Raw genomic sequence first — 19,762 nt, forward strand, 5'->3', positions numbered from 1 at the left:
TCCCTCCTCCCTCCCCATACCATCCCTCTGGGTCATCCCAGTGCACCAGCCCCAAGCAACCAGTATCATGCATCGAGCTTGGACTGGTGATTGAAGTATAGTTGCTTTACAATGTTGTGTTACTTTCTACTGTACAACAAAGTGGATCAGCTATACATATACATATATCTTCTCTTTTTTGGCTTTCCTTCCCATTTGAATCACCACAGAGCATCCACTAGATTCCTTGTGTGATACAGTAGGTTCTCATTAGTCATCTACTTTATACACAGTAGCAACAGTGTATACATGTCAATCCTAATCTCCCAACTCATCCCTTCTGCCCCTTTCCACCTTGGTATCCACAGGTTTGTTCTCTGCATTTGTATTTCTATTTCTGCTTTGTAAATAAGATCGCCTATACCAATTTTTTCAGATTCCACAGAGTGAAGTAAGTCAGAAAGAGAAAAACAAATATTGAGTATTGGCTTTTGAGTGGCAAGGAGCTGGACCTGAGTTTGATAACATGTTGTCATGGATTTGGAGTGCTCACGCACTGCTGGTGGGAGGATAAAAGTGGTACAACTCTTTGGAAATGGTTTGGTAATAGCTACTAACACTATACATAAGCATTACCTATAATCCAGCACTCCCATTTATAAGGTTATCCCAACAGAAAAGTGCATGTATTGGATTGGCAAAAAATGTCCATCAGTAACAGACTGGATATATGAGTTGTTGTGGTATATTCACACAATAAAATACTAAAAGGTACATGTCCTCAATGGAAGCAATATTTTACCTCCACAAGGGCAAAAATTGATTTGGGGAAGAAGAAAAAATAAACAGATGTATATACAACATATATATGAATATAGATGGATAGATAGATAGGGTGAGAATATTTGTGATATTAAATTTCATGGAGGGACAGTTAGGAAATTGTCTAACACAGTTGCTTGGGGGTAATAATGAAAAAGGATTGAGAAATAAAGCTGCAAGGTTTAAGATCTACAGATACATGCAAAAAAAAACTTTTTCATAAAAAAATGAAATATTGCTATTTGAGCAACATGGATGCTATTACATGTTATCAGTATTACAGATTGTAATACTGAGTGAATTGTCAGGCAGAGAAAGACAGATATTTATGATATCACTTACATGTGGAACTTAAAAAAGAATACAAATGGATTTATTTACAATACAAACTCACAGAACAAACATATGGTTACCAAAGGGAAAAGGGGGGAGGGATAAACTAAGAGTATGTAATTAACAGATACACACTACTATACATAAAATAGATAACAAGGATTAACTATGTAGCATGGGTAACTATGTGAAGAAAACTGAGCACCGAAGAATTGATGCTTTTGAACTGTGGTGTTGGAGAAGACTCTTGAGAGTCCCTTGGACTGCAAGGAGATCCAACCAATCCATCCTAAAGGAGATCAGTCATGGGTGTTCATTGGAAGGACTGATGGTGAAGCTGAAACTCCAATACTTTGGCCACCTCATGCGAAAAGTTGACTCATTGGAAAAGACTCTGATGCTGGGAAGGATTGGGGGCAGGAGGAGAAGGGGACGACAGTGGATGAGATGGCTGGATGGCATCACCGACTCCATGGACGTGAGTTTGAGTAAACTCCAGGAGTTGGTGATGGATAGGGAGGCCTGAGAATGTGGTCCACTGGAGAAGGGAATGGCAAACCACTTCAGTATTCTTGCCTTGAGAACCCCATGAACAGTATGAAAAGGCAAAATGATAGGATACTGAAAGAGGAACTCCCCAGGTCAGTAGGTGCCCAATATGCTACTGGAGATCAGTGGAGAAATAACTCCAGAAAGAATGAAAGGATGGGCGTTGCCCACCTCGAGCAGCAATCAGCTTCTCCACGTAGAATCCAGGGGTAGGAGATTCAGAATCGAATCTCTTCTCCCTTCCCCCTCCTGTGAGATTTTTTTTGATCTTCAGCTACATTTTTCAGCTTTGTGAGGCACCGTATCATCAAAGACAATGGCCAGCAATGTTACCAACAAGACGGATCCTCGCTCCATGAACTCCCGTGTATTCATCGGGAATCTCAATACCCTTGTGGTCAAGAAATCTGACATGGAGGCAATCTTCTCAAAATACGGCAAAATCGTGGGTTGCTCTGTTCATAAGGGCTTTGCCTTCGTTCAGTATGTTAATGAGAGAAATGCCTGGGCTGCTGTGGCAGGAGAGGATGGCAGAATGATTGCTGGCCAGGTTTTAGATATTAATCTGGCTGCAGAGCCAAAAGTGAACCGAGGAAAAGCAGGTGTGAAACGATCTACAGCGGAGATGTATGGGTCAGTACCAGAACACCCTTCTCCGTCCCCTCTACTCAGCTCATCTTTTGACTTGGACTATGACTTTCAACGAGATTATTATGACAGGATATACAGTTACCCAGCACGTGTTCCTCCACCTCCTCCTATTGCTCGGGCTGTAGTGCCCTCAAACGCCAGCGTGTATCAGGAAACACCTCATGAAGGGGCAAAAGTGGCTTCAATTCTAAGAGTGGACAGCGGGGATCTTCTTCTAAGTCTGGAAAGTTGAAAGGAGATGACCTTCAGACCATTAAGAAGGAGTTAACCCAGATAAAACAAAAAGTGGATTCTTTACTGGAAAAAATTGAAAAGGAACAGAGCAAACAAGGAGCTGGAGTTGATGAAGGATGATGAAAAAGAGGCTGAGGAAGGAGAGGATGACAGAGACAGCGCCAAGGCGAGGATGACTCTTAAGCACATAGCGGGGTTTAGAAATCTTGTCCCATTATTTCTTTACCTAGGCGCTTGTCTAAGATCAAAATTTTCACCAGATCCTCTCCCCTAGTATCTTCAGCACATGCTCACTGTTCTCCCCATCCTTGTCCTTCCCATGTTCATTAATTCATATTGCCCTGCGCCTAGTCCCATTTTCACTTCCTTTGACCCTCCTAGTAGTTACGTTAAGTCTTACCCTGTAATTTTGCTTTTAATTTTGATACCTCTTTATGACTTAACAATAAAAAGGATGTATGGTTTTTATCAACTGTCTCCAAAATAATCTCTTGTTACACAGGGAGTACAGTTCTTTCCATTCATACAATAGTTCCTTCCCTAACTACAAAGGCAGTCTCATTAGTTGAGTAGAACCTGAGAGCAGCTTTGAGTTAGAGGTATGTGTGTTATACCCCACATAAGAGTGCTGTGTGGGGCTGTTCAACACAAATGTAACAATGTATTTTTGTGAATGAGAGTTGGCATGTTAAATGCATCCTCTAGAAAAATAACTAGTGTAATAGTCTTAAGATTTGTTTTCTAAAGTTGATACTGTGGGTTATTTTTGTGAACAGCCTGATGTTTGGGACCTTTTTTCTCAAAATAAACAAGACCTTATTAAACCAGGAATTTGGAGAAAAAATAAATACCCTGATTTTAAAAAAAAAAAAAAAAGAATGAAAGGATGGAGCCAAAGCAAAAACAATAACCAGCTGTGGATGTGACTGGTGATAGAAGCAAGGTCTGATGCTGTAAAGAGCAATATTACATAGGAACCTGGAATGTTAGGTCCATGAATCAAGGCAAATTGGAAGTGGTCAAACAGGAGATGGCAAGAGTGAACGTCGACATTCTAGGAATCAGCTAACTAAAATGGACAGGAATGGGTGAATTTAACTCAGATAACCATTATATCTACTACTGTGGTCAGGAATCCCTCAGAAGAAATGGAGTAGCCATCATGGTCAACAAAAGAGTCCGAAATGCAGTACTTGGATGCAATCTCAAAAATGACAGAATGATCTCTGTTCGTTTCCAAGGCAAACCATTCAATATCACAGTAATCCAAGTCTATGCCCCAACCAGTAATGTTGAAGAAGCTGAAGTTGAATGGTTCTATGAAGACCTACAAGACCTTTTAGAACTAACACCCAAAAAAGATGTCCTTTTCATTACAGGGGACTGGAATGCAAAAGTAGGAAGTCAAGAAACACCTGGAGTAACAGGCAAATTTGGCCTTGGAATACGGAATGAAGCAGGGCAAAGACTAATAGAGTTTTGCCAAGAGAATGCACTGGTCATAGCAAACACCCTCTTCCAACAACACAAGAGAAGACTCTACACATGGACATCACCAAATGGTCAACACCAAAATCAGATTGATTATATTCTTTGCAGCCAAAGATGAAGAAGCTCTATACAGTCAGCAAAAACAAGACCGGGAGCTGACTGTGGCTCAGATCATGAACTCCTTATTGCCAAATTCAGACTTAAATTGAAGAAAGTAGGGGAAACCACTAGACCATTCAGGCATGACCTAAATCAAATTCCTTATGATTATACAGTGGAAGTGAGAAATAGATTTAAGGGACTAGATCTGATAGATCTAGATCTATCTATCTATTTAAGGGGCTAGATCTATAGTCCCTGATGAACTATGGACTGAGGTTCGTGACATTGTACAGGAGACAGGGATCAAGACCATTTCCATGGAAAAGAAATGCAAAAAAGCAAAATGGCTGTCTGGGGAGGCCTTACAAATAGCCATGAAAAGAAAAGCAAAAAGCAAAGGAGAAAAGGAAAGACATAAGCATCTGAATGCAGAGTTCCAAAGAAGAGCAAGAAGAGATAAGAAAGCCTTCCTCAGCAATCAATGCAAAGAAATAGAGGAAAACAACAGAATGGGAAAGACTAGAGATCTCTTCAGGAAAATTAGAGATACCAAGGGAACATTTCATGCAAAGATGGGCTCGATAAAGGACAGAAATGGTATGGATCTAACAGAAGCAGAAGATATTAAGAAGAGGTGGCAAGAATACACAGAAGAACTGTACAAAAAAGATCTTCATGACCCAGATAATCACGATGGTGTGATCACTCACCTAGAGCCAGACATCCTGGAATGTGAAGTCAAGTGGGCCTTAAAAAGCATCACTATGAACACTAGTGGAGGTGATGGAATTCCAGTTGAGCTATTTCAAATCCTGAAAGATGATGCTATGAAAGTGCTGCACTCAATATGTCAGCAAATTTGGAAAACTCAGCAGTGGCCACAGGACTGGAAAAGGTCAGTTTTCATTCCAATCCCAAAGAAAGGCAATGCCAAAGAATGCTCAAACTACTGCACAATTGTACTCATCTCACATGCTAGTAAAGTGATGCTCAAAATTCTCAAAGCCAGGCTTCAGCAATACGTGAATCATGAACTTCCAGATGTTCAAGCTGGTTTTAGAAAAGGCAGAGGAACCAGAGATCAAATTGCCAACATCTGCTGGATCTTGGGAAAAGCAAGAGAGTTCCAGAAAAACATCTATTTCTGCTTTATTGACTATGCAAAAGCCTTTGACTGTGTGGATCACAATAAACTGTGGAAAATTCTGAAAGAGATGGGAATACCAGACCACCTGACCTGCCTCTTGAAAAAACCTATATGCAGGTCAGGAAGCAATAGTTAGAACTGGACATGGAACAACAGACTGGTTCCAAACAGGAAAAGGAGTTCATCAAGGCTGTATGTTGTCACCCTGCTTATTTAATTTATATGCAAAGTACATCATGAGAAATGCTGGGCTGGAAGAAACACAAGCTGGAATCAAGATTGCTGGGAGAAATATCAATAACCTCAGATATGCAGATGACACCACCCTTATAGCAGAAAGTGAAGAGGAACTAGAAAGCCTCTTGATGAAACTGAAAGAGGAGAGTGAAAAAGTTGGCTTAAAGCTCAACGTTCAGAAAACTAAGATCATGGCATCCAGTCCCATCACTTCATGGGAAATAGATGGGGAAACAGAGGAAACAGTGTCAGACTTTATTTTTTTTGGCTCCAAAATCACTGCAGATGGTGATTGCAGCCATGAAATTAAAAGACGCTTACTCCTTGGAAGGAAAGTTATGACCAACCTGGATAGCATACTCAAAAGCAGAGACATTACTTTGTCAACAAAGGTCCGTCTAGTCAAGGCTATGGTTTTTCCAGTGGTCAGTTATGGATGTGAGAGTTGGACTGTGAAGAAAACTGAGTGCTGAAGAATTGATGCTTTTGAACTGTGGTGTTGGAGAAGACTCTTGAGAGTCCCTTGGACTGCAACGAGATCCAACCAGTCCATTCTGAAGGAGATCAGTCCTGGGTGTTCTTTGGAAGGAATGATGCTAAAGCTGAAACTCCAGTACTTTGGCCACCTCATGTAAAGAGTTGACTCATTGGAAAAGACTCTGATGCTGGGAGGGATTGGGGGCAGGAGGAAAAGGGGACAACAGAGGATGAGATGGCTGGATGGCATCACCGGCTTGATGGACGTGAGTTTGAGTGAACTCCGGGAGTTGGTGATGGACAGGGAGGCCTGGTGTGCTGCAATTCATGGGGTCGCAAAGTCAGACACGACTGAGCGACTGAACTGAACTGAACTGAGGGAGGCCTGGCATGCTGTGATTCATGGGGTCACAAAGAGTTAGACACGACTGAACGACTGAACTGGACTGAACTGAACTGATAGGTAACTATTCAATATCTTTAATAACCTACAATAGAAAAAAATGTGCAAATATATATGTATGTATAACTAAATTATTTTGCTGTATATTTGAAGCTAACACAATATAATAAATCATATATACTTCAATTTTTAAAAAGCTGAATTTTGCAAACAGAATGTTTAGTAAATGAAATCAGACAAAGGAGAGTATATTGTGTGAGTCCAATCATATAAAGTTCCAAAGACAGGTAAATTTCATCTATAATGTTTATATTAAGAGAATGTTTGGGAAGGCAAGGTCAGAGTGATGACAAGAAAAGAAGCAGAAGAATTCCAGGGACGGAGAGATGGGGTCATTCTTTCCCTTGATCATGTCCATGATTGCATGGTTGTGTTCAGTGTGAAAATTCATTGAGTTACACACATGGCCTATCCCTTTTTCTGCATATAGCTTATTCTTCAATTAAAAATTTTTTTAAAGAAAACCAGAAATGAGTGTTCCATTGTGCACCGACACAGAAAGATGACTCAGACATATAATTAAATGAACAAAGCAGTAACAGAACAATTTGGTAGAATGAGTCAACATATACAACAGCTTCTAATGGGTAAGTCATGCAAAAATGGAGATTTGGCAAAAAACTGTCCGGTCTTGCACCTGAATTATCTCAAAACAAAAAGAAGAACTGGAGGAATGGAAATGTTCCAGTTTTTTAAATTTTGTTACTATGGTCAAATACACAAAATGTAAAATCTACTATTTTAACCATTTTTAGGTGTCCAGCTTAGCAGTATTAAGTACATTCACATTGTTGTGTAACCATCCATCTACAGAACTTTGTCAGCTTCCCAGACTGAAACTCTGCATACATTAAACACTAACTCCACATTCCTCCTCCTCCAGTGCCTGGTACCCACCATGCTACATTTTTTTTCTCTATGAATGTCAATATTCTAGGCACCTCATATAAATGGAATCAAAGGACAATACCTGTCCTTTTGTGTCTGGCTTATTTCATTTAGCATAATGTCATTTAAGTTCATCTGTGTCATAGCATGTGTCAGAATCTCCCTGCTTTTTAAGGCTGAATAATATTCCATTGTATGGACACATCACTTTTTTATCCTTTTATCCATCACTGGCCATTTGAGTGTTTCCACCTTTGGGCTATTGTAAATAATACTACTATGAACACTGGTGTGCAAATATCCGTTCAAGTTCCTGTTTTCAATTCTTTTGTGTATATACCTGGAAGTAAAATTGCTGGATCAAATGATAATTCTAAGTTTAATTTTGGGGAGAGCCATCATACTGTTTTCCGTGGTAACTACAGCATTTGGAGAGAATGTTCCAGCTTTGCTGAACAATTTCAGTATTGTTTGAATATTCCAATCCCAGGTACAAACTCAAGAGAAATGAAAACATACATCTACACAAAAACTTACATGCAAATGTTTATAGCAGCATAATTCATAATAGTCAAAAAGTGGAAACAACCCAAACACCCATTAATGGACGGATGAACAAAATTAGATACATCCATAGAATGGAATATTATTCGGCCATGAAAAGGAATGACATACTGATACACACTACAACATAGATGAAGCTTAAAAACACTATGCTACGTGGGGAAATAGACTAACAGGACTCAGAGAGAGACACACACAGTGACAACCACTGAGAGACGGAAATAGGCACTTAGAAGCAGAGAAAGAGAGGGACAGTATTCCCACAGAGCAAGACATAATGAATGAGAACCTACTCTATAGCACAGGGAACTCTACTCAGTGCTCTGTGGTGACCTAAAGGGGAAGGAAATCCAAAAAAGAGGCGATATATGTATACATGTGGCTGATTCACTTTGCTGTACAGTAGAAATTACCATAACACTGTAAAGCAACTATATGCAAAAAAAATTAATTAAAAAAAAATAAATTTGGACTTCCCTGGTGGTACAGTAGATGAGAATCCACCTACCAATGCAGGGGACACAGATTCAATCACTAGTCCAGGAAGATCCCACATGCCACAGGGCAACTAAGCACATACACCACAGCTACAGAGCCCACACGCCTAGAGCCTGTGCTCTGCAATAGGAAAAGCCACCACAATGAGAAGCCTGAGCACAGCCAAGAAGAGCAGCCCCTGCTCACTGCCTAGAGAAAACCCACTCACAGTAACAAAGACCCAGCCAAAAATTTTTTTAAAAAATTTTTATAAAAAGAAATCCTTTAACCCTAACTCTAAGATCTATAGGACATAAAGGTACTCTTTTTACTTTCTTCTACAAATTCTAAAGTTTTGCTGTTGTTCAGGTGCTCAATCATGTCCAACTCTTTGCGACCCCATGGACTGCAGCATACCAGACTTCCTTGTCCTTCACCATTTCTCAGAGCTTGCTCAAACTCATGTTCATTGAGTCAGTGATGCCATCCAACCATCTCATCCTCTGTCATCCTCTTCTCCTCCTGCCTTCAATCTTTCCCAGTACTGGGGTCTTTTCCACTGAATCAGCTCTTCACATCTGGTGGTCAAAGTATGGGAACTCAACTTAGTATCTGTCTTTCCAGTGAATATTCAGGACTGATCTCCTTTAGGATTGACTGGTTTGATCTCCTTGCAGTCCAAGGGACTCTCAAGAGCCTTCTCCAACACCACAGTTCAAAAGCATCAATTCTTCGGCGCTCCGCCTTCTTTATGGTCCAACTCTCACATCCATACATGACTATAGGAAAAATCATAGCTTTATAAGACCCCTTGTCAGCAAAGTGATGTCTCTTTTTTAATACACTGTCTAGGTTTTTCATCCAAGTTCTAAAGTTTTGGCTTTTTAATATTTGTCTTTTAACAGCCCTTTGAAATTTGTTGATAGAGACAAAAAGTAGAGAAATGGCTTCCTAGGCCTGTAATATAGGAGTTTGGGGAAGGGGGAAATTCAGGAAAATAGCTAAAGGGCACAAAATTTCTCTTTGAGATGACGGGAATGTCCCAAATTTTACTGTGGTGATAGTCACACAACTCTGTAAATATAGTAAAAAACCATTTAATTGTACACTTTAAATGGGTGAATTGTATGGATATATACACTGTGTGAATTACATTTTATATCAGCTGTTAACATAAAATAGGGCTTTATGCTAAATGAAATGTCAGAGAAAAACATATACATATGACAGCCCTTATATGTGGAATCTTAAAAATACCACAAATAAAAAAGATGCAGACTCACAGATTTAGAGAAAAAAACTAATGATTACTAGTGGGAAGAAAGTGAAAGTCACTCAGTCGTGTCTGACTCTTTGCAACCCCATGGACTATAAAGTCCATGGAATTCTCTAGGCCAGAATACTGGAGTGGGTAGCCTTTCCCTTCTCCAGGGGATCTTCCCAACCCAGGGGTGGAACCCAGGTCTCCCGAATTGCAGGTGGATTCTTTACCAACTGAGTCACAAGGGAAGCCCAAGAATACTGGAATGGGTAGCCTATCCATTCTCCAGCCAATCTTCCTGGCCCAGGAATCAAACCGGGGTCTCCTGCATTGCAGGCAAATTCTTTACCAACTGAGCTATCAGGGAAGCTCCTAGTGGGGAGAGGAGGTGAGCAATATAGTGATGGGGAAGGAAAGTACAAACTATTGGGTGTAAGACAGACTATAAGAATATATTATAGGGCTTCCCTGGTGGTCCAGTGATTAAGAATCTGCCTGCCAATGCAGGAGATACAGTTTCTTCCCCTGGTCCACGAAGATCCCACATGCCACAGAGCAACTAAGCCTATGTGCCACAACTACTGAGCCTGTGTTCTAGAGCCTGGGAACCAGAGCTACAGAAGCCAAGGCTACAGGAAGCCCTCAGACCCCCAACCAGAGAGTAGCCCCCATTCACCACAACTAGAGAAAAAGCCCATGCAACAACAAAGACCCAGGGGGAGGAGCCAAGATGGCGGAGGAGTAGGATGGGGAGAACCCTTTCTCCCCCACAAATTCATTAAAAGAGCATTTAAACGTCAAGCAAATTCCACAAAACAACTTCTGAATGCCGGCAGAGGACATCAGGCACCCAGAAAAGCAACCCAACTCTTCGAAAGGAGGTAGGAAAAAATATAAAAGACAAAAAAAGAGACAAAAGAGGGAGGGATGGAGTTCCGTCCCGGGAAGGGAGTCTTAAAAAGAGAGAAGTTTCTAAACACCAGGAAACCTTCTCACTGCCGAATCTGTGCCGAGCTTTGGAAGCACAGCAGGCAACATAACAGGGAGAAAAAAATAAATAAACAATTAAAAATCGCAGATTGCGAGCCCTACGGTAACTCCCCCAGTGGAGAGGCAGCGCAGACGCCTGCACACGCCATTAGCAAGCGGGGGCTGGGCAGGGAAGCGCGGCGCGGGCTGTGTCGCTTAGAGTAAGAATCTAACCCAAATGTCCTGAGCGCTACCTGAGCGAAATAATTTGGGCTAGCAAACCAGACTGTGGGGTATCTACCACGCGAAAAGCCAGCCCTAACCTAAGACACCGCCAGGCCCACGCACGGAACAAAGGACTGAACAGAGAAAGCCAGCTGCAGACGTTTCCCCTCCGGTGACAAGCAGCCAGAGCCGGAAGGGGGCAATCGCAGCCCCAGAGAGACACTATCTATAAAACTGTAAGCAGGCTTCTTTGCTAACTAAAACTTCTTGGACTGTCTGGACGGTCAACATCTGCCTGAGAAGGTGCACTGGTTTTACACCCAGATAACCGAGTGGCGGGGAGGCGATAAGTCGCAGCATTGGCGCTCGCCAAACACCTCATCACCTGAGCTGCTCGGACCTGGGAAGAGCACAAAACGCAGGCCCAACCGAGTCTGCGCCTCTGAGGACTACCTGAGTGCCTGAACCTGAGCGGCTTGGACCTGGGAGCTCAGCCCAGGGCCGGCCTCTGATTGTTCCCGGCAGAACAACCTAGAGCCCGAGCAGTGTGGGCAGGGAGGCTACACGCGCCGTGAGCGGGGGCAGACCCAGTGTGGCTGAGGCACTGCGAGCGCACGCCAGTGTTATTTGTTTGCAGCATCCCTCCCTCCCTCCCCACAGCGCGGCTGAACAAGTGAGCCTAAATTTAAAAAAAAAAAAAAAAAATAGTGTCCTCCACCATCCCCTTTGTGTCAGGGCAGAAACCAGACACTGAAGAGACCAGCAAACAGAAAAGGCTATAACAGAGGGAAACGCCTTGGAAGCTACAGGCAATAGATTAAAACCCTGTGGTTACTACGGACTATATAGGAAGGGGTCTATAGATCTTGAGAAATATAAGTCGGACCAAGGAACTAGCCAAAAATGAACTGAACCCACAATACTCCAACAAAACCAGAGAAAGACCTAGATATATTTTTACTATTTTTACGATCAATCTTTCTTTCTTTCTTTCTTTTTTAAATTTTTTTTAAAAAATTTTAAGTCCTCTATTGTTCTTTAATTTTCACTTTTATAACCTATTGCTTTGCAAAAAAAAAAAAAAAACAAAACAAAAAAAAACAAAACAAAAAAAGACCCTATTTTTTTCTTCTTCAGCAAACTTCATATATATATTTTATGATTTTTTGACCGTGTTTTGTTTTTTTTTTCTTTTTCTTCTTTTCTTTAACATTGTATTTTTGAAATTCCAAACTCTACTCTAGATTTTTAATTTTAGCCTTTTGGTATATGTTATCAATTTTGTACCTGTAGTTTTTTTTATAATTTCTGTGACTTTTTTTTTTCCTCTGTTTCTTTCTCTTCTTCTTTTATATAACATCATATATCTGCAATTCCAAACTCTACTCAAGATTTTTAATTTATGCTTTTTGATATTTGATATCAATTTTGTACCTGTATTTTCTTTATAATTTTTGCCACATTGTTTTTGTTGGTTTGTTTGTTTTCTCTCTTTATTTTTCTTCTTTTTTTTTAACATTGTATTTTTGAAATTCCAAACTCTACTCTAGATTTTTAATTTTTGCTTTTTGGTATTAGTTATCAATTTTGTACCTGTAGTTTCTTTATAATTTTCACGACCTTGTTTGTTTTTCTTTGTTCGTTTTTTCTCTCTTTCTTTTCCTTCTTCTTTTCTTTAACATCGTATTTTTGAAATTCCAAACTCTGCTCTAGATTTTTAATTTTAGCCTTTTGGTATATGTTATCAATTTTGTACCTATACTTTTTTTTATAATTTCTGTGACTTTTTTTTTCCTCTGTTTCTTTCTCTTCTTCTTTTATATAACATCATATATCTGCAATTCCAAACTCTACTCAAGACTTTTAATTTATGCTTTTTGGTATTTGATATCAATTTTGTACCTGTATTTTCTTTATAATTTTTGCCACATTGTTTTTGTTGGTTTGTTTGTTTTCTCTCTTTATTTTTCTTCTTCTTTTTTTTAACATTGTATTTTTGAAATTCCAAACTCTACTCTAGATTTTTAATTTTTATTTTTTGGTATTAGTTATCAATTTTGTACCTGTAGTTTCTTTATAATTTTGCGACCTTGTTTGTTTTTCTTTGTTCATTTTTTCTCTCTTTCTTTTCCTTCTTCTTTTCATTAACGTCGTATTTTTGAAATTCCAAACTCTACTCTAGATTTTTAATTTTTGCTTTTATGTATTTGTTACCAATTTTGTACCTTTAAGAACCCAATCTTCAGGACCCATTTTTCACTAGGGAGCGAGATTACTGGCTTGACTGATCTCTCCCCCTTTGGACTCTCCATTTTCTCCACCAGGTCACCTGTATCTCCTCCCTAACCCCTCTCTACTCTACCCAACTCTGTGAATTTCTGTGTATTCCAGATGGTGGAGAACACTTAGGGAACTGATTACTGGCTGGATCTGTCTCCCTCCGTTTCATTTCCCCCTTTTATCCTTCTGGCCACCTCTGTCTCCTGCCTCCTTCTTCTCTTCTCTGTATAACTCTGTGAACATCTCTGAGCGGTCCAGTTGTGGAGTGCACATAAGGAAGTGACTACTGGCCAGCCCACTCTCTCCACTATTGATTCCACCTCATCTCATTTGGGTCACCTCTAACTCCCTCCTCCCTCTTCTCTTCTCCATGTAATGCTGTGAACCTTTCTGAGTGACCCTCACAGTAGAGAAACTTTTCATCTTTAACGTAGATGTTTTATTAATGGTGCTGTATAGAAGGAGAAGTTTTGAAACTACTGTAAAAATAAGACCGATAACTGGAAGTAGGAGGCTTAAGTCCAAACCCTGACTCCAGGGAACTCCTGACTCCAAGGAACATTAATTGACAGGAGCTCATTAAACGCCTCCATACCGACACTGAAACCAAGCACCACACAAGGGCCAACAAATTCCAGGGCAAGACATACCAAGCAAATTCTCCAGCAACAAAGGAACACAGCCCTGAGCTTCAAGATACAGGCTGTCCAAAGTCACCCCAAAACCATAGACATCTCATAACTCATTACTGGACATTTCATTACACTCCAGGGAGAAGAAATACAGCTCCATCCACCAGAACATTAACACAAGCTTCCCTAACCAGGAAACCTTGACAAGCCACCTGTACAAACCCACACACGGCGAGGAAACGCCACAATAAAGAGAACTCCACAAACTGCCAGAATACAGAAAGGACATCCCAAACTCAGCAATTTAAACAAGATGAAGAGACAGAGGAATAGCCAGCAGATAAAGGAACAGGATAAATGCCCACCAAACCAAACAAAAGAGGAAGAGATAGGGAATCTACCTGATAAAGAATTCTGAATAATGATAGTGAAATTGATCCAAAATCTTGAAATTAAAATGGAATCACAGATAAATAGCCTGGAGGCAAGGATTGAGAAGATGTAAGAAAGGTTTAACAAGGACTTAGAAGAAATAAAAAAGAGTCAATATATAATGAATAATGCAATAAGTGAAATTAAAAACACTCTGGAGGCAACAAATAGTAGAATAAGAGAGGCAGAAGATAGGATTAGTGAATTAGAAGATAGAATGGTAGAAATAAATGAATCAGAGAGGATAAAATAAAAACGAATTAAAAGAAATGAGGACAATCTCAGAGACCTCCAGGACAATATTAAACGCTACAACATTCGAATCATAGGGGCCCCAGAAGAAGAAGACAAAAAGAAAGACCATGAGAAAATACTTGAGGAGATAATAGTTGAAAAATTCCCTAAAACGGGGAAGGAAATAATCACCCAAGTCCAAGAAACCCAGAGAGTCCCAAACAGGATAAACCCAAGGCAAAACACCCCAAGACACATATTAATCAAATTAACAAAGATCAAACACAAAGAACAAATATTAAAAGCAGCAAGGGAAAAAAAACAAATAACGCACAAGGGAATACCCATAAGGATAACAGCTGATCTTTCAATAGAAACTCTTCAAGCCAGGAAGGAAAGGCAAGACATACTTAAAATGATGAAAGAAAATAACCTACAGCCCAGATTATTGTACCCAGCAAGGATCTCATTCATGTATGAAGGAGAAATCAAAAGCTTTTCAGACAAGCAAAAGCTGAGAGAATTCTGCACCACCAAACCAGCTCTCCAACAAATACTAAAGGATATTCTCTAGACAGGAAACACAAAAACGGTGTATAAACACAAACCCAAAACAATAAAGTAAATGGCAACGGGGTCATACTTATCAATAATTACCTTAAACGTAAATGGGTCGAATGCCCCAACCAAAAGACAAAGACTGGCTGAATGGATACAAAAACAAGACCCCTACATAGGTTGTCTACAAGAGACCCACCTCAAAACAGGGGACACATACAGACTGAAAGTGAAGGACTGGAAAAAGATTTTTCCATGCAAATAGGGACCAAAAGAAAGCAGGAGTAGCAATACTCATATCAGATAAAATAGACTTTAAAACAAAGGCTTTGAAAAGAGACAAAGAAGGTCACTACATAATGATCAAAGGATCAATCCAAGAAGAAGATATAACAATTATAAATATATATGCACCCAACACGAGAGCACCGCAGTATGTAAGACAAATGCTAACAAGTATGAAAGGAGAAATTAACAGTAACACAATAATAGTGGGAGACTTTAATACCCCACTCACACCTATGGATAGATCAACTAAACAGAAAATTAACAAGGAAACACAAACTTTAAACAATACAATAGACCAGTTAGACCTAATTGATATCTATAGGACTTTTCATCCCAAAACAATGAATTTCACCTTTTTCTCAAGTGCACATGGAACCTTCTCCAGGATAGATCACATCCTGGGCCATAAAGCTAGCCTTGGCAAATTCAAAAAAATAGAAATCATTCCAAGCATCTTTTCTGACCACAATGCAGTAAGATTAGATCTCAATTACAGGAGAAAAACTATTAAAAATTCCAACACATGGAGGCTGAACAACACACTGCTGAATAACCAACAAATCACAAAAGAAATCAAAAAAGAAATCAAAATTTGCATAGAAACGAATGAAAATGAAAACAAAACAACCCAAAACCTGTGGGACACGGTAAAAGCAGTCCTAAGGGGAAAGTTCATAGCAATACAGGCACACCTCAAGAAACAAGAAAAAAGTCAAATAAATAACCTAACTCTACACCTAAAGCAACTAGAAAAGGAAGAAATGAAGAACCCCAGGGTTAGTAGAAGGAAAGAAATCTTAAAACTTAGAGCAGAAATAAATGCAAAAGAAACAAAAGAGATCATAGCAAAAATCAACAAAACCAAAAGCTGGTTTTTTGAAAGGATAAATAAAATTGACAAACCATTAGCCAGACTCATCAAGAAACAAAGGGAGAAAAATCAAATCAATAAAATTAGAAATGAAAATGGAGAGATCACAACAGACAACACAGAAATACAAAGGATCATAAGAGAGTACTATAAACAATTATATGACAATAAAATGGACAACGTGGAAGAAATGGACAAATTCTTAGAAAAGTACAACTTTCCAAACTCGACCAGGAAGAAATAGAAAATCTTAACAGACCCATCACAAGCACGGAAATTGAAACTGTAATCAAAAATCTTCCAGCAAACAAAAGCCCAGGTCCAGAAGGCTTCACAGCTGAATTCTACCAAAAATTTAGAGAAGAGCTAACACCTATCCTGCTCAAACTCTTCCAGAAAATTGCAGAGGATGGTAAACTTCCAAACTCATTCTATGAGGCCACCATCACCCTAATACCAAAACCTGACAAAGATGCCACAAAAAAAGAAAACTACAGGCCAATATCACTGATGAACATAGATGCAAAAATCCTGAACAAAATTCTAGCAATCAGAATCCAACAACACATTAAAAAGATCATACACCATGACCAAGTGGGCTTTATCCCAGGGATGCAAGGATTCTTCAATATCTGCAAATCAATCAATGTAATACACCACATTAACAAATTGAAAAATAAAAACCATATGATTATCTCAATAGATGCAGAGAAAGCCTTTGACAAAATTCAACATCCATTTATGATAAAAAAAAAAAAAACTCTCCAGAAAGCAGGAATAGAAGGAACATACCTCAACATAATAAAAGCTATATATGACAAACCCACAGCAAACATTATCCTCAATGGTGAAAAATTGAAAGCATTTCCTCTAAAGTCAGGAACAAGACAAGGGTGCCCACTTTCACCATTACTATTCAACATAGTTTTGGAAGTTTTGGCGACAGCAATCAGAGCAGAAAAAGAAATAAAAGGAATCCAAATTGGAAAAGAAGAAGTTAAAGCTCTCACTGTTTGCAGATGACATGATCCTCTACATAGAAAACCCTAAAGACTCCACCAGAAAATTACTAGAACTAATCAATGACTATAGTAAAGTTGCAGGATATAAAATCAACACACAGAAATCCCTTGCATTCCTATACACTAATAATGAGAAAACAGAAAGAGAAATTAAGGAAACAATTCCATTCACCATTGCAACGGAAAGAATAAAATACTTAGGAATATATTTACCTAAAGAAACTAAAGACCTATATATAGAAAACTATAAAACACTGGTGAAAGAAATCAAAGAGGACACTAACAGATGGAGAAATATACCATGTTCATGGATTGGAAGAATCAATATAGTGAAAATGAGTATACTACCCAAAGCAATCTATAGATTCAATGCAATCCCTATCAAGCTACCAACAGCATTCTTCACAGAGCTAGAACAAATAATTTCACAATTTGTATGGAAATACAAAAAACCTCGAATAGCCAAAGCGATCCTGAGGAAGAAGAATGGAACTGGAGGAATCAACCTACCTGACTTCAGGCTTTACCACAAAGCCACAGTTATCAAGACAGTATGGTACTGGCACAAAGACAGAAATATTGATCAATGGAACAAAATAGAAAGCCCAGAGATAAATCCACGCACATATGGACACCTTATCTTTGACAAAGGAGGCAAGAATATACAATGGATTAAAGACAATCTCTTTAACAAGTGGTGCTGGGAAATCTGGTCAACCACTTGTAAAAGAATGAAACTAGAACACTTTCTAACACCATACACAAAAATAAACTCAAAATGGATTAAAGATCTCAATGTAAGACCAGAAACTATAAACCTCCTAGAGGAGAACATAGGCAAAACACTCTCTGACATACATCACAGCAGGATCCTCTATGACCCACCTCCCAGAATATTGGAAATAAAAGCAAAAATAAACAAATGGGACCTAATTAACCTTAAAAGCTTCTGCACATCAAAGGAAACTATTAGCAAGGTGAAAAGACAGCCTTCAGAATGGGAGAAGATAATAGCAAATGAAGCAACTGACAAACAACTAATCTCAAAAATATACAAGCAACTCCTACAGCTCAACTCCAGAAAAATAAATGACCCAATCAAAAAATGGGCCAAAGAACTAAATAGACATTTCTCCAAAGAAGACATACAGATGGCTAACAAACACATGAAAAGATGCTCAACATCACTCATTATCAGAGAAATGCAAATCAAAACCACTATGAGGTACCATTTCACACCAGTCAGAATGGCTGCGATCCAAAAGTCTACAAGTAATAAATGCTGGAGAGGGTGTGGAGAAAAGGGAACCCTCTTACACTGTTGGTGGGAATGCAAACTAGTACAGCCACTATGGAGAACAGTGTGGAGATTCCTTAAAAAACTGGAAATAGAACTGCCTTATGATCCAGCAATCCCACTGCTGGGCATACACACTGAGGAAACCAGAAGGGAAAGAGACACGTGTACCCCAATGTTCATCGCAGCACTGTTTATAATAGCCAGGAATGGAAGCAACCTAGATGTCCATCAGCAGATGAATGGATAAGAAAGCTGTGGTACATATACACAATGGAGTATTACTCAGCCATTAAAAGAATACATTTGAATCAGTTCTAATGAAGTGGATGAAACTGGAGCCTATTATACAGAGTGAAGTAAGCCAGAAAGAAAAACACCGATACAGTATACTAACGCATATATATGGAATTTAGAAAGATGGTAACAATAACCCTGTGTACGAGACAGCAAAAGAGACACTGATGTATAGAACAGTCTTATGGACTCTGTGAGAGAGGGAGAGGGTGGGAAGATTTGGGAGAATGGCATTGAAACATGTAAAATATCATGTATGAAACGAGTTGCCAGTCCAGGTTCGATGCACGATACTGGATGCTTGGGGCTGGTGCACTGGGACGACCCAGAGGGATGGAATGGGGAGGGAGGAGGGAGGAGGGTTCAGGATGGGGAACACATGTATACCTGTGGCGGATTCATTTTGATATTTGGCAAAACTAATACAATTATGTAAAGTTTAAAAATAAAATAAAATTAAAAATTAAAAAAAAAAGAAAAGAAAAACACCAATACAGTATACTAATGCATATATATGAATTTAGAAAGATGGTAACAATAACCCTGTGTACGAGACAGCAAAAGAGACACTGATGTATAGAACAGTCTTATGGACTCTGTGGGAGAGGGAGAGGGTGGGAAGATTTGGGAGAATGGCATTGAAACATGTAAAATATCATGTGTGAAATGAGTTGCCAGTCCAGGTTCGATGCACGATATTGGATGCTTGGGGCTGGTGCACTGGGACGACCCAGAGGGATGGTATGGGGAGGGAGGAGGGAGGAGGGTTCAGGATGGGGAACACATGTATACCTGTGGCATATTCATTTTGATATTTGGCAAAACTAATACAATTATGTAAAGTTTAAAAATAAAATAAAATTAAAAAAAAAAAAGAATGGGTTGTACAACACGGGGAATATAGCCAAGATTTTGTAATAACTATAAATGGAGAGTAACCTTTAAAATCGTATTTTTAATTTACTTTTTTAAATAAAATAAA

The 19,762-nt window shown here is 39.2% G+C and overlaps 1 pseudogene; it reads left to right on the forward strand.

The window, feature by feature from the left end:
- Positions 1–1,875: 1,875 nt before the first annotated feature.
- LOC112586998 lies at positions 1,876–3,416 on the forward strand (annotated as a pseudogene).
- The last annotated feature ends 16,346 nt before the right edge of the window (positions 3,417–19,762 follow it).

The sequence above is a fragment of the Bubalus bubalis genome, chromosome 9 (genome assembly GCF_019923935.1).
Source record: "Bubalus bubalis isolate 160015118507 breed Murrah chromosome 9, NDDB_SH_1, whole genome shotgun sequence".
Classification (NCBI taxonomy): domain Eukaryota; kingdom Metazoa; phylum Chordata; class Mammalia; order Artiodactyla; family Bovidae; genus Bubalus; species Bubalus bubalis.